Source organism: Natrix helvetica (assembly GCF_964273705.1).
Source record: "Natrix helvetica genome assembly, chromosome: 5".
Taxonomy (NCBI): domain Eukaryota; kingdom Metazoa; phylum Chordata; class Lepidosauria; order Squamata; family Natricidae; genus Natrix; species Natrix helvetica.
The window spans coordinates 130,394,397-130,414,872 of NC_138551.1; the positions used below are offsets into that span (position 1 = coordinate 130,394,397).

The window sequence follows — 20,476 nt, forward strand, 5'->3', positions numbered from 1 at the left end:
GTAGAAGGTTTGACTCTGTATTCTGCCGTGCTCACTACAACCCGCCCCCCCCCACCCATTTACTACTCATTTACTACTCTCTATCATGGGCTACCCGCCCCTACCGCCCATTATGAACTACCCCTTAGCTGCAGCCCTCTATTCACCAGCTGGCTATCTTATTTCCATCAGCCCATCATTTCCATCCAAGATGTGGACTTTTTTCCATCTGTCTATCCTTTGCCAGGACTATCCCCTTAGTGGGATCTGAGGCTGCCAATGCATATTAATACCGACAGCTCCCACTTGACGAGCTTTGGCCCTGTCTAATCATGTTATATACGAGGCTAGACCTACTACAGCTACGAGATTCCCCCCTCTCGCAGCTATGGCCTCCTGCCCTTTCAAGGGCCCACCTTGAGGACGGGTTCATTAACCCAGAGAGGTGGAGGAAGCGCACGTTAAGGGGTTTTTTAATTAAGTGTTTTTTAAAAGTTGTAAGGGGTTATAAGGATGGGGGGGGAGGGGTTGTAGGGATGGGGGGAGGGAACCGGTTAGGAGGGATGGAAGAGCCAGGCACCTAGGTGTGGTCGAAAGAGGAGGGAGCGGAGTGGGGGAGGAGAGGGAAGATAGCATTCCTGTGCAGGGCTCCTTAATACCAACAGTCGTGGGGAGGGGCAGGTGCGAGGACAGTTTAAGAGCGCGTAGTCGGTTGGGAGACCGGGGTTTTTGGTCATTCCCGGTCGTCTGCACCAACCCCTGCATACTAGGTGGTCAGGATCTACAGACCCAAGGCCTGAGACTGCTGTTGTGCAACGCGAGGTCCGTTGTCAATAAGGCCCCCCTCATCCACGACCTAATTTTGGAGGGGGACCCGGACCTCGCCGGAATAACCGAGACCTGGTTGGGCCACGAGGGAGGTCTACCCCTTGTGGAAATGTGCCCGCCAGGTTATCGAGCATTTCACCAGCCTCGGGCCCAGGGAAGGGGCGGTGGGGTAGCAGTGATTATCCGGGAAGACTTAGAGCCGAGAGAGTTCACCGTGCCGCAGACATCCGGGTGTGAGTCCCTCGTCGTGAGATGGGGCCCAGGGAGGCAGTTGGGCCTGCTGATAGTATACCTGGCTCCTCGCTATACTTCAGCGGCCCTGCCCGAACTCCTTGAGCTGATCTCATCGGTGGCGGTTGAGACCCCCAAACTTTTAGTGATGGGGGATTTTAATCTGCCGTCGATGGGAGAAGCGTCTGAGGGGGTTCGGGAGTTCATGGCTTCCATGACAGCCATGGACCTGACCCAGTTAATTCAGGGCCCTACTCACAGGGGAGGCCACACCCTGGACCTTGTTTTTGTCTCTGGCCAGTGGACGAGTGATCTGGGAATAGGGGATCTAGACACTATTCCCCTGTCATGGTCGGATCACTCACTTCTCCGGCTGGACTTCCCTGGTGCTACCCCCCGCCGCGAGGAGGCGGAACTGGAAGGTATTAGATGGTTCCGCCCCAAGCGCCTGATGGAACCGGATAGGTTCCAGACGGAACTTGGGCCACCTCCTGTGGACCTGACCCGCCCCCGAGTGGAGGACCTGGTAGTCGCATGGAATAGTGCGACTACCGGGGCCCTAGACCGGGTGGCGCCTTTGCGGCCTCTCCTGCGGCGACGAACCACCCTGGCACCTTGGTTTACCGAGGAGCTAAGGGTGATGAAACGCCACAAGAGACGCCTAGAGAGTCGTTGGAGATCCTCCCGCTCCGAATTTGACCGAGCACAGGCACGAGCCTATTTGAAGACGTACCTTGTGGCATTAAGAGCGGCCAAACGTCAACATTGTGCCGCTCTTATTGCGTCTGCAGATAACCGCCCTGCCGCCCTGTTTCGGGTGACCCGTTCCCTCTTGTTTGAGAGACCACGGGAAGCCCCACTACAGGGCAGAGCAGAGGAGTTTGGGAATTATCTACAGGACAAAGTCGCTCAAATCCGGATGGGATGGACCCCTTTCAGTGGTTCAGTAGAGACGCCCGTTGCGAGTCTTGAGGGACCGCTTTGGGAGGAGTTTGACTCGGTTGCCATCGAGGATTTGGACAGGTTGCGTGGACGTCTGCGACCCACCACATGTTTATTGGACCCGTGTCCCTCCTGGCTTGTACTGGCATCCTGGGAGGTTACGCGCGACTGGCTCCTGGGCCTGGTGAACGCCTCGTTGGGTGAGGGGTCTCTACCGGCCGCCTTGAAAGAGGCGGTGGTGAGGCCCCTGCTCAAGAAGCCTTCCCTGGACCCAACGGACCTAGTCAATTATCGTCCAGTCTCCAACCTTCCTTTTTTAGCGAAGGTTGTAGAGAGTGTGGTAGCACAGCAGTTCCCACGTCACCTGGAGGAAAATGATTATCTAGACCCGCGCCAGTCCAGCTTCCGACCCGGGCACAGCACGGAGACGGCCTTGGTCGCATTGGTTGATGATCTCTGGAGGGCCAGAGATAGGGGTTGTTCCTCTATCCTGGTCCTATTAGATCTCTCGGCGGCGTTCGATACCATCGACCATGGTATCCTGTTGCACCGGCTAGAGGGGCTGGGAGTCAGGGGCACCGTTTTACGGTGGTTTGGCTCCTACCTCTCTGGTCGGACGCAACGTGTGTTGACAGGGGAGCAGAGTTCGACCCGGAGGCCACTCACATGTGGAGTGCCACAGGGATCGGTGCTCTCGCCTCTCCTGTTCAACACATATATGAAACCGCTGGGCGAGATCATCCGTGGTTTTGGAGTGGGATATCATCTGTATGCTGATGATACTCAGCTATACATTTCCACTCCGAACCACCCCAATGAGGCCGTCGAAATGATGTCCCGGTGTCTGGAGGCCGTACGGGTCTGGATGGATGGCAACCGACTAAAACTCAACCCTTCCAAGACGGAGTGGCTGTGGCTTCCGGCCTCCCGGTTCAACCAGGTGCTTCCATCTCTGGCCATCGGGGGCGTCCAACTAGCCCCCATGGAACAGGTGCGCAATTTGGGCGTCCTCCTGGATGCCCGGCTGTCCATGGACAACCATGTAACAGCCGTGGCTAGGGGGGCGTTCCATCAGGTTCGCCTGATGCGCCAATTGCGCCCCTTATTGGACCGGGATGCCCTACGCACAGTCACCCATGCGCTAGTGACGTCTCGCCTGGATTACTGCAATGCTCTCTACATGGGGCTTCCCTTGAGATGCACTCGGAGACTACAGTTGGTCCAGAACGCGGCCGCGCGGGTGATTATGGGGAGGACTAGATACTCCCCTGTAACACCTCTCCTGCACGAGCTGCACTGGCTGCCTGTGGTCTACCGAGTGCGTTTCAAGGTTTTGATTATGATCTTTAAAGCGCTCCATGGCACAGGGCCTAGTTATATGCAGGATCGCATCCTGCCCCACACATCCCTACGACCAATTCGCGCACACAGAGAGGGACTTCTCCGGGTGCCGTCCGCCAAACAGTGTCGGGGGGCGACACCCAGGAGCAGAGCCTTCTCTGTGATGGGCCCAGCCCTGTGGAATGACCTCCCCCGTGACATCAGGATTACTTCCGATCTCCGCTCCTTCCGTGTACAGCTGAAGACCCACCTCTTTCAATTATCTGGCCTGGCTCAATCGCAATCGTAATTTTCCCATTCCTCCAAACTGTTTTAAATTGTTCTTAAATATTAATTTTTATTGGGTTTTTACAATTGGGGTATTTTAAAGTTGATTTTTAACTGTCTATTGATGTAATTTGTTTCCTCCTCCGTGTATGTATGTAGGTATGTTGCGTATGTATGTACGTTTGGTGTTGTTATATATTTTTTATGTTTTATGCTCCATTGTACGCCGCCCCGAGTCCTACCTGGAAAGGGAGCGGCTAATAAATCCAAATTTATTATTATTATTATTATTCTGGGTTCGGCTCCAAGTGGGGAAAAGAAACATTGAAGACATGGAGGCTGCTTGGAAAGATGGTTTTAATGGTGGACAGGACCACATGGCCTGAGTCCTGAACAGAAAAGGTGATCACATGCTTCAATGTTGGTGGAGAAGAGAAGGGCCGAGGGAGGGGCTTGCTAGACTTTTTATAACCTGTTCAGTTCCACCTCTCTGTTTCCTGTTCCTGTGTAAGAAATGTATTCTGATTGGTTGTCAGACTCACATGGGCCCATGCAGGGGCAACTCTCTAGGCTGAGTCCAGGTTTGGTGAATTCTCAGAGTTCTCAGATGCCATGTGGGGAGTTGGCCACAGCTGACCACAGTTGAGTAAAATGCCAATATTATCCTGCCTTAATCCAATCCCCCTGGAGGTGATGGGGAGAACTTTTATTATGTAAAGTGGACTAGCTTGGCCTTCTTAATGGCCCATTGACAAAGTTGGGATGGGCAGGAAGCTGCAGGAATTTACTTTGTGTTTAAAATGTGTTTCTCCCTTTTTCACATCCAGGAAAATATAATATTCTGCCTTTTCAATATTTCCTAGGATATTTCATTTTTCTGGGAGAGGGCTGGGTGATAACTTTCCACAATAATTTTAAACAATTTTTAATATTTCCTATGAAACCTGAAGGTGATGGATTATAATTTGCCATTGGTCATCAAATTTTCTGTTATTGATACGGTAATTAATACGATCTTAGAGTAAGCTAGTTTGATGTGATTTAAAGAATATGAAGTCTTTCAAACTTTATGAAACTTTATTTTAAATTTCACTTTAAAAGTTTGATAAAATAACAATGGTTTTAAATCAACTTAAAGGCAATAATCAGAAGCAAGCAACAATGGTTGAACTGGATGGATTGGATGGATCGACTGGAATTTAATTTGCTGCTGGCATCCCTGAAGGAGGAGTCTGGTTTGAAGGCAGGCTGCTTGGAGATGGCTGGAGAGGCCATGGACCCTGAAGACTCAATGTGGACAGAACGGAGGACTGATGAAAAGGATTCTTTCAAGAAGATTGAGGGAGATTGGGGAATGAACTTGTCATATTTAACTGGAAAACAAGTCTTAATAAGCTGTTGTTTTTCCATTTACAGGAGGTCCTATGACTTTGGAGAATGGAAAGCAATTGTTGGGAAAAATCCTAATTAAAATTTTAAGGAAATGTATTATTATTAAGAATCAACCAAAGATGTTTAACCCTGGACAGATTCTGGATGGATCAGAGGTAATGATTGTGGTGGTCTGTAGTAGATAAGAAGCCCCTATAAATATTCTGTGAGTTAAATACAACAGCAGATAACACAGAAGTTTGAAGTTTTGAAATTTAACTTTATTGTTGGATTGCCTGCTAACTACGTTTTTTATATACAGCAGATAGATGACAAGTCAAGTAGTTGCTAGTAGATGTGGAATTTATAATGGTGGGCCTGTTTTGCAAGGGGGAGAAACTATTATAGCTGTATTGTATTCAACTGGGGGTTAATTGCATGTTTTTGTCTGTTTTTAATGCACATTTTAAAAAATGTGTTATCTACTTTTGTTTTGTCATTGTAATAGTTTTATTTTACCTTTTTAAATAAAAAAATTATAACAGGAATATCAAGTTTCCAGAAACAATATTTATGATTAGCTCACAGAGAAGGGTGCATAAGTTAAAAGCAGTAGAAAAATATCTGATTTTTAGCAATTAGGACTTGACTACCAATAGAGTCTCATATAAGAAGAACATGAATGATGGACTGGAAAAAAGATGAGGGATACCAAACTTGATATGTATGCTTGTGAAAATGATCTCAAAATCGTAGTTAACTGGAAACAGAATCTGAGTCAGCAGGGAGATGTTCATGGAAAGAAGGCAAATGCAGCCGTAAGAATCTCAGGAAGTGAATGTTCTGGTTTGGGGAGACCCCAACTCAAGGACCAGGTCCCCTTGCAGGCACCAAGCTTGGAGGAGAATTTGTACAAAATCTACGTGAACTTCAGGGAAGGACAATGAAGCCAAGGAAGAGTTGAAAGGAGCTGCTCTTAGCCTTGAAGAAAGACCACAAGGAGAAGAGCTGAAGATCAAGAGGAGTCTGGGAGCCTCTTTTCCAACTGACACAATCTCTTGGTTGGAGAAGGGAAGATACAGCCAGTGGTGGGATTCAGCCGGTCTGGCACAGTTCGGGTGAATTGGTAGTAAAAATTCTGTTTGGCTACATCTCTCCCCACCACTACTTGCCTCGCAGGCCTTGGCTGGTGCCTTAGAGTCATTGCTGCAGCTGCTGTTTGGCTCCCTTGCCTCGACCACATGGCCATTCAGCCCAGCCTGTTTGCCTGTCTTTGCCGTGGCCTCCTGCTCGTCTTGGTCTGCTCCTGAATGCCCACCTCAGGCTGCTCCCGACCACTCCAGCAGCAGCCATTCTTCACTTTTTCCCTCTTTCCTTTCCATTCTCTTTTCCTTTTTCCTTCCCTTCCCATTCCCTCCGTTTTTCATCCTTTCCTTCATTCCCATTTCCTTTCCTTTCCTTTCCCTACCCTGCCCTTCCGTCCGTCCTTCCTTCCTTCCTGGGGATCTGAGGGAGAGTCAGGAGACCCCTTTCCTCCTTGACCCCTCTCCAACATCTGCTCTGATGGCAATTATGGCTAAAAGGCCTTTGGAAGCTGGGGTACCCCCTCCCCCTCCCCCTCTCCATTGCAGAAACTCCTCTTGCTGCAGAATTGGGATCTTTCAGATCTTCTTCTACTGCCCCCCTCCTCCTCCCTGCACAGTCTCAGTTGCTGCTTGGAGGGGGGGAGATTTCTGGTTTTTCAGGGCGGATAGGAAAAGGGGAAGGGTGAACAGGCCCTCCAAGGCTGCCCCCCCCTTTGCGTTTCTGCAGCCAAATCCTGCCCCCAAACAGAGGACCCCCCCAAATACTGCAGGGAAGTTCAGGCTGGGCCCATAACTGGGCAGCGTGTTGGGGAAAAGGCTGGAGCAGCTCCACGGTGACCGGAGGGAGGGAGGAAAGCTCGGCCAGCTCCAACGGGGGGGGGGGGAATTGACCAGCTCACCCAACAGATTTCAATCGTCCCTCCTGGTTCATCCGAGCCACTCTAATTTCCCACCTGGCCAGAGGCGCCTCCGGCTAAAAACCCCTCAGTGACACCCCCCACACACACACACCAACACGGAGTTCAGAATGATGCTTCTTCCAAAGAAGTTCTGGGGACACCCCCACCCCCCCCGCTGCCCCTTTCAGAGCCCAGAAAACTCCCAGGCAAAGCAGCGCCGCCTTGCTCTCAGGAGTGGGGGAAGAATGGATGGGAGGAAAGGAAAACTTGGGGAAGAAGGAGGGAGATCCAGGAGAAATGGGGAGAGGCCCTCGCCCTGTTTCTCCCTCCTCCCAGGCGGCCCACAAGGTTGAAAATCATCTCGTTCTTCACTCTCACTCTCTTTTTCTTTTTTCTTTCCTCCTCTGTCTCTCTCTCTCTCTCTCTTTCTCTCTCTCTCTCTCACACACACACTTATCCCTGCAAGTCCCCCTTCTCTGCCTGCTCCAGAGAGAGCAGCTTGCCTGCGCAGAAGAGGCACCGATCGAAGCGCGTCCCAGTAAGTTAATCAGCCGGGCTTTCCTGGGATGCGAACGATGCTGCCGGGTGCTTGGAAAGGATTTCGGCCACCGGCCCACCACTAAAATCAAACAATGAGATGAGGCGCAGAGCTGGTTGGAAGAGTGTGTGCGTGCGTGCGTGCGTGTGTGTGTGTGTTTGTGTGTGTGTGTAAAATGGGCGGTTTCATCCAAAGGAGTTTTTGTTTCAGGTGGATCTCCTAGCTTTGGAAGGAGGAAAGGAAGGGGTGGAAAGAGAGAGATGAAAGAAAAGGAAAAAGAAAGAAAAGGAAAAGAAAGGAAAGGAAAGGAGAGAGAGAAAGAAAGAGGGAGTTATGGAAGGAAGGGAAAGAAAGAAAGAGAGGAAGGGAGGAGGAAGTGAATGAGATATAGTTGGATGGATGGGTCAATAGATACATGGAGGGAGGGAGAGAGGGAAAGAGAGAAAATGAGAGGAAGGAAGGACACAAACCATGGCTTCAGAAGACTCTTTCAAACAGTACAACAATGTTTGAAAGGGCTGGAAGGGATCTTGGAGGTCATTTTCTAGTCCAAGCCCTGCTCTAGTAGGTTCAGAAGGGACCTTGGAAGCCATCTAGTCCAACAACCTGCTCCAGCTGGAGACGTTATATCCTCTGGATTATTTTGGTGCCTCTAACAGAGAGGAAAATAGCCAGAAAATGGAAGGAGTTTACTAGGACAAGTCTCTCATGCAGAGGAAGGCAGACACAGTCCTTGACTTATGACCACATTTGAGCCCAACATTTTGGTTGCTAAGCAAGAGCGTTGTTAAGTGAGTTTTGCCACATTTTACTCAATCCATGACATCTCCTAGCTCTAACAGTCATGTGCAGGCTAGGGAAGAACATCTGAAGGCGTGTGTAATGTTCTAATGTGCAGAAGTGATAGTTAGATGTGTGGCAAAAAGTGGACTCTGGGTGTGTTTTTCCAAACACAATGAGTGCGGTTGAATGTGTATAGTTTTAGAAGAGGTGTGTTTGTGTGTGTTTCTACATACACATACAGTGTATAAAGTAGATAATGTATCTTTTTGTGTGCCTATACACACACTATACCTTGTAATATGTATGTACACATATGACATATATACATAGGATTAAATTGTGTATTTTGGATGTTCATTAGTAGTAAATAAATAGACAGGGAAATTGTATCTTGTTGACGCAAGGAGAGGCCAGGCAAGGTACCCCTTGACGTGAGTGATGTCAAGTTGGCTACACCCACCCAATCACATGAGCACCAAGCCACGCCCACCCAGTCACAAGACCACCAAGCCATGCCCACATAACCAGTAGTAAAAAGATTTGAATCCCACCACTGGATACAACCCTCTTCCAATAACTGACTCCTGTTACACACGAGTGTAAGACCTGCTCACTCTTATTCCAGAGTGTCAGACATGGAAAAAGGGAATTCAGTTACAAGAGAGGAGATTTTAACTGAATGAGAGAAAAAATATGATAAAAGGATGAGCTGTTTTAGAGCTGAGCCAGTAAAGCAGAGAAGTTCAGTCTCCTCTTCATGGATCATCTGAGAGCAAAGACTGAGCAGCCATCAGTCAGAGAAGCTTGAACTGGGATTCCTGCAGAGAGGAGGGGGTTGGGCTAGATGGTCTCAGGGTCTCCTCCTAATTTATAAAGGTTGTCATGCCACAACATGTATCGTATTTTTCAGAGTATAAGATGCTCCAAGATTTTGAAGAGGCAATTTTTTTAAAAAAAGTAGGTAGGTAGGTAGAGGGAGAGAAAGAGAGAGAAATACAGTAGGAAGGGAGGGAGGGAGAGAGAGAGTAGTTAGGTAGGGAGGTAGATAAAAGGATAGGGAGAGAGAGAAATAGAGAGAGCTATAGAGATAGAGAAATACAGTAGGTAGGTAGGTAGAAGGATAGAGAGAGAGAAATAAAAAGAGATAGAGAGAGAAATACAGTAGGGAGGTACGGAGAGAGAGAGAGTAGGTAGGTAGGTAGATGTTTCCAGGTGTATTTATCCATGTGCTGGAGAAGGAAATTGCTGACAATCTTCAGCACCTAAGACTTTGTTTCTGCTGGCAGAGCACTTGATCAATGTAATTCTCATCAACCAGTTAAAGAGCTTTCCAAGAGGGGAAAAAAAAGTTTTTACACTCTGCAAACCTCCCCAAAACAGCCCATTTTTGTGAAAACGCCCCCCTCTTTTTTTTAAAAAAAGTCATGAGTAGCCTTGGGAGGACTTGCAGAGTGCTCCTGGTGGGTGGGGGTGTGGGGCAAAAATGAGCAGTAAGTGGCCCGTTTTTTGCAAAAACAAGCCCGTTTTTTGCCAAAGAAATTGCATGCATAGCCTTATGGAGGCTTATAGAGTGCTGCTGGGAATTGGCGGGGAGACAAAATGGTCCATTTTTTGTTCTTTACTGCCCTCCCCAGCCCCCAGGAGCTCTCTGAAAGCCTCCATAAGGGTATGCACGGCCGTTTTGGTGAAGGGGGCGGGGTTGAGGAGGCAAAAAAATGCTATATTCAATGTATAAGACGCACCCAGATTTTCAGCCTCTTTTTTGAGGGAAAAAGGTGCATCTTATATTCCGAACAATATGGTAACTGTTGTGCTGCTGTTGTTCTAGCCCCACCTATTGACCGGGGGCAGATAAGCCTCACTATAAGGTCTGAAGCCAGACTCCACTTTCTGTCAGCCTTTGGAGAAGACGGAAGCAGCCGTTTTGAACGAGGCCCCTGGTCATCCGGAGATGCCTCCGTCCCTCACACGGAGCATCGCTGGGGAGGTTCCAGCTGCTTCTTTGCTGGCTGTTAGTTAATGCTGCCTATCTCGTCTTTCTATTCGATTTCCACTCTTTCCATCTCCTCAGTTTCACCTGCCCTCTTCTCTCAATAAAGCATCCAGATCCACGCCAGGCTCCCTTTCATTGGAGGAGAATAGGGGGGCTTAGCTGCCTCTCCAGCTGCACACAGACCCACCTGCAATGGGGACGGAAGGAAGGTGGAATTCCACCAGGCTAATCACAAACCCACAAATACAGGAATTTATTTTAAAAAGAATACAGCATTTTCCAATTAGCAGTGCTAAATATAAAAATGCCATGGTATCTATTCTTTGGAACCATTAATTCCCTGAGAAATTGAATTGGCCAGATCTGTTGAGATGGTTCCCCTCCTTCTCCTCTGGATTCCTCCTCCAAAGGATCTAAGATTAATGGATCCATATCGGGACCCCCATACCTGCCATGGCTGCAGCCTTGGAGACCCCAAGATCTTTTCTCCTTCCTTCCTTCCCCTCCTCGATCTGGAAAAATAGGCGGCATTCAAGGCCTGGGCCAGAGTCTTCGTGAAACTGTAATGGTGGTAGTCATTTGGGGCCCTTAATCTGTCCCATTTCCATTGGGTCTGCAGTGGGGCTTTCTGGGTGCATCTTCTGCGGCCTTTGACAGAAAAGACATTCTTTGAAAGAGAACAATGAAAATAATGATCTTGAAACTTTTCTTCCACAAAGAAATAGGATTTAAAGGCAGAATCTTTTGGCCTTCCTTTTCCCAGATAACCAAAGTTCCAAATACTATGGATGTATTTGAGAAGTCTTTGCTTCTTTATTTGATATGCTGCAAAATTTGTGAGGATCCAGACTTTCCCCTCAATGGGTCCTGGCAGACGCATAAATGTTAAATGGAAAGGAAGATTTCTCTCCCAAATGGAATCAAATTCTATGAAGTGAACAAAGATGTTGACTTGTCTCCACTTAGAGAGGAAATCCCTGAGATATGCAGTATATCCAGTTGTTGAGAACAGTTGTGATATAACCACACAAATTCCATTCCTGACAAGCACAGGAGTAAAAGTCCTCATGAAATTCTCTCCCTTTTCTGTGTCTGAAGCAAAGAGGCCAATCAGGGTCCATCTGAAGTGGAGGAGCAGCTGGACAATTGCTGGATACTGGATTCCTTCTTTGGGGAGCATCTGGTGGAAAAAGGGGAATCGACTTTTATCACTCAGAGCCTCTGAAGCTGTTTTATAATTTATCTGAAAAAGCAATTGAAAGGATTAGAGCCGTGATGGGGAATCTGTGGCATGCAGACCGTCCTCTCCTGGCACACCAGCCACCCCAGCCCAGCTCCACTAGCATCCACATGCAGGCACACCTCCTGCCGGCCAGCTGGTTTTGGGGCCTTTGTGTAGGGCCATGGCAGGGGACACATGAGTATGCAGTGGGGGGGGGGGTCACATTGCGCAGGAAACTCCGACAGGCTGGAAGTGAGTGTGGATGGCCTGGCTCTCCAGTGCTTCCTGTTGGAGGCTTCCTTCAGCCTTCAAACAGTTGCAGGGCTTGTTTGGGGTTTTTTTCCTTCCAGGTTGGTGCAGGAGGCTTTCCAGGGCTAAATGGTGCATGGAAAGCGCAGGGTTTCCCCCCCATTATTCCTGAATTGTGGCCTGCTTTGTGGGCGTGGCTTGCCAGCCATGTGACCGGGTGAGAGTGGCTTGACAGTCATGTGACTGGGTGGGAGTGGCTTGACAGTCATGTGACCGGGAGGGAGTGGCCAGGACGATGTCAGCATTCCCAGTCAAGATAGACGTATAAATTACACAGAAAAGAAAGAGGCATCCCTACATCTGAATTTAACTTCAAAGCAGTGGCAACAACCTAAATTCATTAAATAATAATGTTTGTCAGGGCTATGCACTGTTTTTTAATATATAGGAATGTAAAGCCCACAGCATCTACTTGATACTTTTTAAAGCAGCGGCACCTTTTTCCTGGATTCATGAAATATTTACTTTAAAGTGTTGTGGGTGGGTACTATATTTACAGTCTTGTATTCTCTTCAGTACTTTGTTTGGAACAGAATCCAAAGTACCATGCAGTCCTAGCATTTGTACTAAAGCAATCCTTCATTACTGTGGGTGTTTTTCTAACTCATTTAAGAATTGGACTCTCTTTTCAATTTGAAATACAAAAAAGACATTTAAAAAACTTTGCAACATTGTAACAACAACACTGCTACTTCAGAAGCTAGAAGCTTTGTGTATTGGAAATGAAACACTTTACTTTCTCCCACTGATAATCTTGGCTCGGCATTTCAAGATCTTACTGCTTGTTTATTGAGAGCGATAAGAAGAAAATCTCACAGATGTTCCTTTGAGGTACTTCTAACCAGAGAGAGGTGAAGATGAAATGATTATTGTGAATTGAAATCTAACCTTTGCTAAAAACTTCTAAGCTAAAATAGCAGTGTCCATTAGTTGAAAACAATGGGGCAATTTTAACAGGAGAAAGAGGCTTTAAGTCTGCAAAAGATATTCTCAGAAATACAGAAATTATCAAATACACGTGAGAGGATTGAGAAGAAGTTGGATGATTTAGTACAATTAACAGCAAAATATGACGGAGAAGTTAAAGAGGATTATCAAATGGATAAAGTGGCAGTTAAAATTCAAAAAACTGAAGAGGAAAATGAATATAAAGAAACTAAAACTCTTGATATTTATGGTGATTGGTTTGTCTCTGAAAATGGAAAGAGTGGAATATTGAAAGAGGAATTAAATGGAGGGGAAACTTATTTCAGATGGCAAGATACAGAAGAAGAAAAAATAAAAGAATTTATGGATCTGGGGGGACTCCAGCCACGAAGATCACCGAGTTAGTAAAGTTGATGATAGGCCACCACTATGAGTTCCTCAGATTCATCGTGGCCCCTAGAATGCAGGAGTCAATTATCTTGGGACTTGCATGGCTGGACAAGTGGTCACCCACTATAAAGTGGGAGGATGGCATTAGAAAATTGATTATTAGATTTGGGCCGTTACCACCGGTGGAGCCAAAAGGCCACCCAGGAATGATTGGACCCAAAAGCCCAAACCATCCGGAACCTGCAGCACCCGCAGCAGACAACAAACCTCTGGGGATCCAACGAGTCCCAAAAATCTACTGGGATTTGGTGGAGATGTTCAGTGAGGAAGACGGAAACTACCTTCCACCTCACCGCCCCACAGATTGTGCAATAGACTTCAAACCTGGGGCAACCTTACCAAAGCCAAAAATGTACTGTATGACTCCCAAGGAAATTATTGAATTGAGGAAGTACATTGACACCAATTTAAAAAGGGGGTTTTATTGAACCAGCGAAGTGAAAAGTAGTGGCTACAGTGCTCTTCAGAGAAAAGAAAGATGGTGGAGTTCGCCTCTGTGTGGATCTAGAGCCTTGAATGCAGTATGTGAAAAGAACACCTATCCCCTCCCCCTCATGAAAGATATGTTGAACCACTTGGCTAAAGGCAAGATCTTCACCAAGCTGGACTTGAGAGAGGCGTATTACCGCATACGAATCTGAAAGGGGGATGAGTGGAAGACCGCTTTTAACACTCCCCTGGCCAGCTTCCAGTACAAAGTCATGCCTTTTGGACTACAAGGGGCACCCGCAGTCTTCATGCAGTACATAAATGAAGTGCTACATGACCACCTGTACCACGGAGTACTCGTTTATTTAGATGACATCTTGATCTTATCTGAGACACTGGAAGAACATGTGAAACTGGTACGGCAAGTCCTGAAAAAACTTGTAGCTGCCAAACTATACACAAAATTGTCGAAATGTGAGTTCCACAAGACCTCTCCAGATTACCTGGGGTATTGTATCTCCAATGAAGGGGTAGAAATGGATCCAGGAAAAGTGAAAGCTGTGTTAGATTAGAAACCTCCAAGTACTCGCAAACAACTACAAAGCTTCCTTGGATTTGCAAATTTTTATAGACAGTTCATTCCAACTTTTGCAGAAATTGCCCTACCATTGACTGAGCTATTAAAGACAGGCCCTTCCTAAACAAAGCCAAAAGCAAACCAACCACTAAAGTGGACAATGGACTGTCAAAAAGCCTTTGAGAAATTAAAACAGCTCTTTGCCCAAGAGCCCATATTGCAACACCCCGACCCAGAGCGACCATTCATAATCCAGACGGATGCCAGTGATGTAGCGATAGCCATGGTACTACTGCAAAAGAGTAAAGAAGGCCACCTCTTGCCATGTGCTTACATCTCCAAGAAACTCACCGCTACTGAAAGAAGGTGGGCCATTTGGGAGAAAGAGACATTTGCAATCAGGTGGAGCATGCTCACCTGGAGACATCTCCTAGAAGAGGGGCATATACTGTTCGAGGTCTGGACTGATCATAAAAACCTCGAAGCTCACACATGCATTCCAAAAAATACTTATGATATTTGCACAACCACTTGCTTTGCAGTTCTTGTCTTCTTAACTGATGGGAGACTGAAACCCAATAAATATATCTCCAATAAAAAAGAATAGTATGTCAGAATACTGAAAAACTCAGCCAAATGGGAAAATGCAAAGAAAAAATATTGGACCTCCTGCTAAGAAGCAACAATGTATATATAGTATGTACAATTCTTTTAGTTAAATTACTGCTGAACAATTTATAATAGTTGCATCACAATATTATTCTAAAATATTTGCCACTACTACCCTACTTCCCAGATGTTCACTATTGTCTCTTCCTCCCCCCCAAGATTTAAGAGCATGTGAAATAGTTTTGATGAAAGTTGCATGATATGAAACTTCTCTCCTTTGAAATGTTTAGTTTTAATTCTCCAATGAATCCAAAGGAATGTTTCACGCTTCCTTGTTACACAGCATTTGTTTTCCATAGCTCTCCCCAAAACCAACCAAGGAAGATAAAACCACTGAAATCTAGTATTGTTGTGCATTGCTTTGCACTAAATTATCTGTATAGTAAGCCAAAAATAGTTTAAGATTATAATTAGCCCACCTGTTTCCCTCATTAACATGCAAATACATTTTTCTTGTTCAGAGACTGCATGAGAGATTTCCCAGTCTTTGTAAAATATCACATTAAATCCACATAACTACTCAAGTTTGTTTTCAGTATGCGCAAGGAAGGAGCAGGCACTATCTTTCAACACTTAGAAGTCCAACAATAAGCTTTTATTCTTACATCAAGTTGAACTGACTTGCCCTTTCCAGAGCTAAGGTGCATTGTTTTACCCAAGCAAACAGGAATGCTTTGTAAGGTGAATTATTATTCCACCAACACAGCATACCATACTCACATTCCTCTCCACCAAGGGTTGCTAACTTATCTTTTCTTTCAATCAAATGCAGATTTTCTTCTCCCCCCCAACCTTTAAAGAAATAATAATTACTTCCTCACTGAAGCCTCAAGATTTGGGGGCATTCAGAATAAATATTCCCAGTTTCCACAACTCACAGAAAACCGAACCTTACTTAGAAATAAACCCAGCTGGTTTCGGGTCTTTGTATCTTGTACTTTTCAAGTAAGGTGCAACCACACAACTCTATGCATGTTTATCCAGTGTAACTGTTCATTGACTCTTCTCCCCTAAAAGTTCAGCCAGGCTTGCCATTCCCAGTCAAACCACTTCAAAGGCAAAGAGACTGTTCTCCTCGCCCTCCTGAGGGCAGCTGGTCACCACCTCCATAAGACCCATCATTACCCAGAGCTCTCCTAAGTGAAGCACTGACCTCTTAGCCAGGTAAATTTGTTCTTTTCTAAAGGAAGGGGGCACTACGAGGTGGAGGAACAAGAGAGCCACTTACATCTCACCTGTTGAACTTTGCTAAACGGGGTGCCCACTCTGCCTTTTGCCCCTCGGCGACAAAAAAAAGCAGGAAGGAGAGCGGGTGCTTACCTAGAGAGAGCCACATCGCTCGGGGCCACGCAGGACTGACCGTCCATTTCTATTTACGATGGCTGGTAAATTCCAGGTCGAAGTCCGGCGGAGGCAGGAATGCAAAAAACAATGCCTACTACTCCCTTGCAAGGGGAGCGAAGGAACCCACCTGGGTCTTTGATCCCGACTCACCTGTCTGGAGCCGCCGAAAGCTTTAAACTCTGGTGGTGGTGCTGGTTTCCCGCAGCTTCGGCATCCCTGAAAGGCAACTCCGCATTCTCCCTTTCCTTGTCCCCTTCTCCCTTCAAAAGCTGTGAGGTGTTTTCTTAGCACCAGTTGCCCAGGTGGCACGGCCCTGCATGCTTGCCTCCTCCTCCCTCCTCCTCCCTCCCCAAAGACTCTTCTCCTCCTTCCCGAAGCTCAGTGGGAGCTGGGCACAAGGGTTGGCAGGATGCTTTTGAAACCACATCTTGGAAAACTTCACCAGGAAGGGAGGCGGGGACATCGTGAAACTAGCTTAGGGGGCTCGCCGCTCTGCACAACCTACTTCCTGCTGCCCTCGTGCTTTGCTGGTGGTCAGGTCTCCTACTCCTAAGCCAGTTCGGGGAGATCCTAGGAGGCCGGCCATGCCATGCAAGCTATCATCCGCCACCCCCGTGCTTTGCTGTTGGCCAGTCCTCCTAGGCAAGTTTGGGGAGGTCCTAGGAGGCCGGGCACGCTGTGCAAGCTACCCCCCCCCAAGTGGTGACATAATGGGCAGGGGGAGCGAGCGAGGGGGCCGGGGCAGGCATTCTGGTACTGTCCCACAGGACGAAGGGGTTATAAAACGTATGGTAGATTTCTGGAACCTCTTCTACCATACCGAGTAGAACTGGGAACCACCCACCCCTGATTGCAAACAGCTATTTCCAGTGGGGTGAACAGGACAAAGCAAGTGGGGAAAATAGTGTCCTTTGCTATATTTTCAGTCTGAATTAGACCATGGCAGGGTCCCTATGGAAGAGATCTTTTAAGGATCATTATGTATTCATAGTAAAGCAACTAACTTAGCTCTGTTCTTAAATGCTAAAGCTGTTGCACATAAAAAACAGAGGAGCTCTGATCAACTACCAGAGCCATCATTTTGACAGTTTTGCTGCACTGTAGTCTGTCTCCATGAAATGCAAGCATAGAATAAACTGAGCCTGGTTTGTTCTCAGTCTTTTCAGTGGCCACAAACTACTAGCAAAAGTGGCATTTGATCACAAGGCAAGGAATGTTTCCCCTTTTGCATTGGAGCATCCAAGAAGGGACAGGAAAGACCAAGAAAAATAAGGAAAGCGGGGTAGAGAACAAGGCAGCAAAAAGAAGGAAAGAGGGGAAGAAAGAATGAAGAGGGAAGGAAAAAGAAAGGAAGGAAGGAGATTATAATGAGAGAGGGTGAGGGTGTGAGGTAAATCCTGCCTTAGCACTTGATCACCAACAGCCCTGCTGCCTTTTACCATCCTCTTCTCCCCTCCTCCTGATTTCTCCTGGTGGTCTCCCATCCTATCATTGAGGATGCTTTGGTTACAAAGCTAGGTCTTGTAAGGAGAGGGACCCACATATTTTGCCCTCCTGCACACACGATGGGCAACCAAGAAGAGTGAGCATAGCAGCAGTGGGAGTATGCCTACCATGGCCTCCAAAGTCAACCACAATGGGGCCCTCATTGAAATTGAGTTTGACACCCCTGAACTGACAGATTACTTGAGTGATGCATGTTTGCTCTCAAACTTCCAAAGTATGAGTCAAGTTAGAAAAATTATCAGCATGCATATAATAGCAAAAGTCACATTAATCAAAAGCATGCCAAAGGCAAACGTTTACCTTTCAATGAAAAGGTGTTTGTATCATTGAAAGTGCTGTTATTGTGTGTGTGTGTGGGGGGGGTTTTCAGACAAAAGAAGTTAATCATGTATGAGTTGTTTTTCTAAACTAAAACCTCATTATTCAGGTTAAATTGCTGTTTTGGCACTCCGAGATAAATAAGTGGGGTTTGGGTTGTGTTTGGGCATTCGGTCTCTAAAAGGTTTGCCATCACTGGATTAGAGCATACACAGAGTGTAACCTAATTCAGCTTTTGTTAAATTGCTGTTGAGAGAAGCTCCATTGTAACCTAACATGCCAACTACATAGATAAAACCTCTAGGCAAATTCCCAAGCTTAGCCTAGCAAAGTAACTTCTTGTGAAAAGTAAAATGTGGATTCTGCCAAGTAGCCTTGCTTGTAACCCAAAATGTGTGTTCAGCATTCCCTAACAAAGAACTGAGTTATATGCCAGAAAATAGATTTCTTTTCCCTTCTAAACCAGATTTCTCTCAGAGCACTGAGAGAAATCGTGAAATTTATGTGATATCAATTTATATTTCCATAGCAATGACATTCTGTGCAAGTTGTGTGAGCTGTAAGATGTTTGGAAATGTTTTTGGCACATGCCTGTTTTTCTCTCTCTGCCTGCTCTGTTAAGGTGGGAGACAAAAAGGTCATCCAGTATTTTGCTTTCTGCAGAAATAAAAGCGGATAATCAGTAGCCTCATCTTCAGAGTTTCATTGGACTTATCAGATTCTGAGCTGCATTCAAAAACCTTACACGATAAATGCTGTGTTATATTTAGGGTCAGATCAAGGCCAAAATATTAGATTTTAATAAATCCAATCTTGTTCTCATGAAAGCATTAGAATCATTTGTTAATTAGACATTGTTTAAAATATTACAGACAAAATATTAGCAAGATTGTATTATAAAAGTGGAAAATAATAAATAAATTAAAAAACTATAAACAATGTAAAACTTATTACTGCATCACACTCCTACAATTTATTGCAATTATATTGACATGTGCAAATGCCAATTGAAGTACTCTATTCCAATAAAGGGCCTACTATAATTTTTGAGGATTGCTGCATATCAGTGGTAAGTTTCAAATTTTTTAGAACCTATTCTGTAGGTGTGGTCTGTTTTGTGGGAGTGGCTCGGTGGTCATGTGTGGGTGGGCATGGCCAACTTGGAAAATGTGGTGAAACTCACTTAACAATCCTCTTGCTTAGCAACCAAAATTTTGGGCTCAATTGTGGTCATAAGTTCTCCTTCCTTCCTTCCTTCCTTCCTTCCTTCCTTCCTTCCTTCCTTCCTTCCTTCTTTCCCTTTGTCTCTCCCTTTTTCTTCCTTTCTTTCATCTCTCTCTCCCACTTTTCCTTTCTTCTTCCTTCCTTCCTTCCTTCCTTCCTTCCTTCCTTCCTTCCTTCCTTCCTGTTTCCTTCTTTCTCTTTCTCTCTCTTTCACTTTCTGTCTCTCTCACTGTGTAGCTCTTTGTCTCTCTCTCTCCCTCCTTCCCTCTCTGTCTCTCTATGTCATTCTCTCCCTGTGTCTCTCTCTCTGTCTGTCTCTTTCCCCTCCCTTCTTCTCTCTGTCACTGTGTGTGTATATGTATGTGTATGTGTGTGTGTGTGTGTCTGTCTGTCTGTCTCTCACTCACTCACTCACTCTCTGTCTGTGTGTCACTTTCTGTTTGTCTCTCTTTATCTACCTGTCTCTCCCTCCCCCCTCTCTGTTTCTCTGTCTGTGTGTGTGCGTCTGTCTCTCTCTCTCTCTGATTCCCTCCCTCTCTCTATCTGTCTCTCTCTCACTAACACACACACACACACACACACACTGTGGTCACCTTGTTGAGTGTTCCTATCACATTTGAAACACTCAACAACTGGCCTGCATTTATGGTTTTTTGCAGCATTCTGCAGTCATGGGACCAAAATATATGGTTAAAAGTACGTGGCAGTGGCATTTTTCCCTGGGAGGCTCCACAGAACATCCTAAGACTGATGCCACCACACCTGCCCTCTTCGGGGAGAAGCTCTCTTCGGCAGGTCCTCTTCAGAAGGACAAGGCCCCCCTGGTCCCCCTCCTGTTCCTCCTCTTCCTGCCCCCATGGATTGGTTCCTGAGTCATCGCCAGCAGCACAGAGACTCGCCAGTTCCCTGCCATTGGTCCTGCAGTTCAGGTCAGCGGCTTTGTTCCCACTCTCTCCCCGCCTGGTTCCTCTTTTTATGTACTTCCTGAAAGGTAGCTGCTAGTGGCCCAAAAGACGCCGTGGAAAACATATGCGCATGAACACCCCACACAATTACACCCCCAGAGTCTCTCGGAGGGAAGCCTCTGCACAAGCCCGGGGGAGTGAGAACAAGTTCCCACTGTTACAAAGGCCGTTACCATTATCTGGACAGTCATTGATTTGTTCTCAAAACAGGCTTATGAGGGACAGAATTGTTAAGTAATTAAGCTCGCCATTAGGAGAGCGACTATGCAGAGAAGCGTA

General features: G+C 46.4%; 1 protein-coding gene across 1 annotated transcript in view; it reads right to left on the reverse strand.

Moving 5' to 3' along the window:
* Positions 1-20,476, reverse strand: part of LOC309392714 (vomeronasal type-2 receptor 26-like) — a gene marked incomplete at both ends in the record, with an annotated part of 269,160 nt that overhangs the window by 121,202 nt on the left and 127,482 nt on the right. The window lies entirely within an intron of this gene.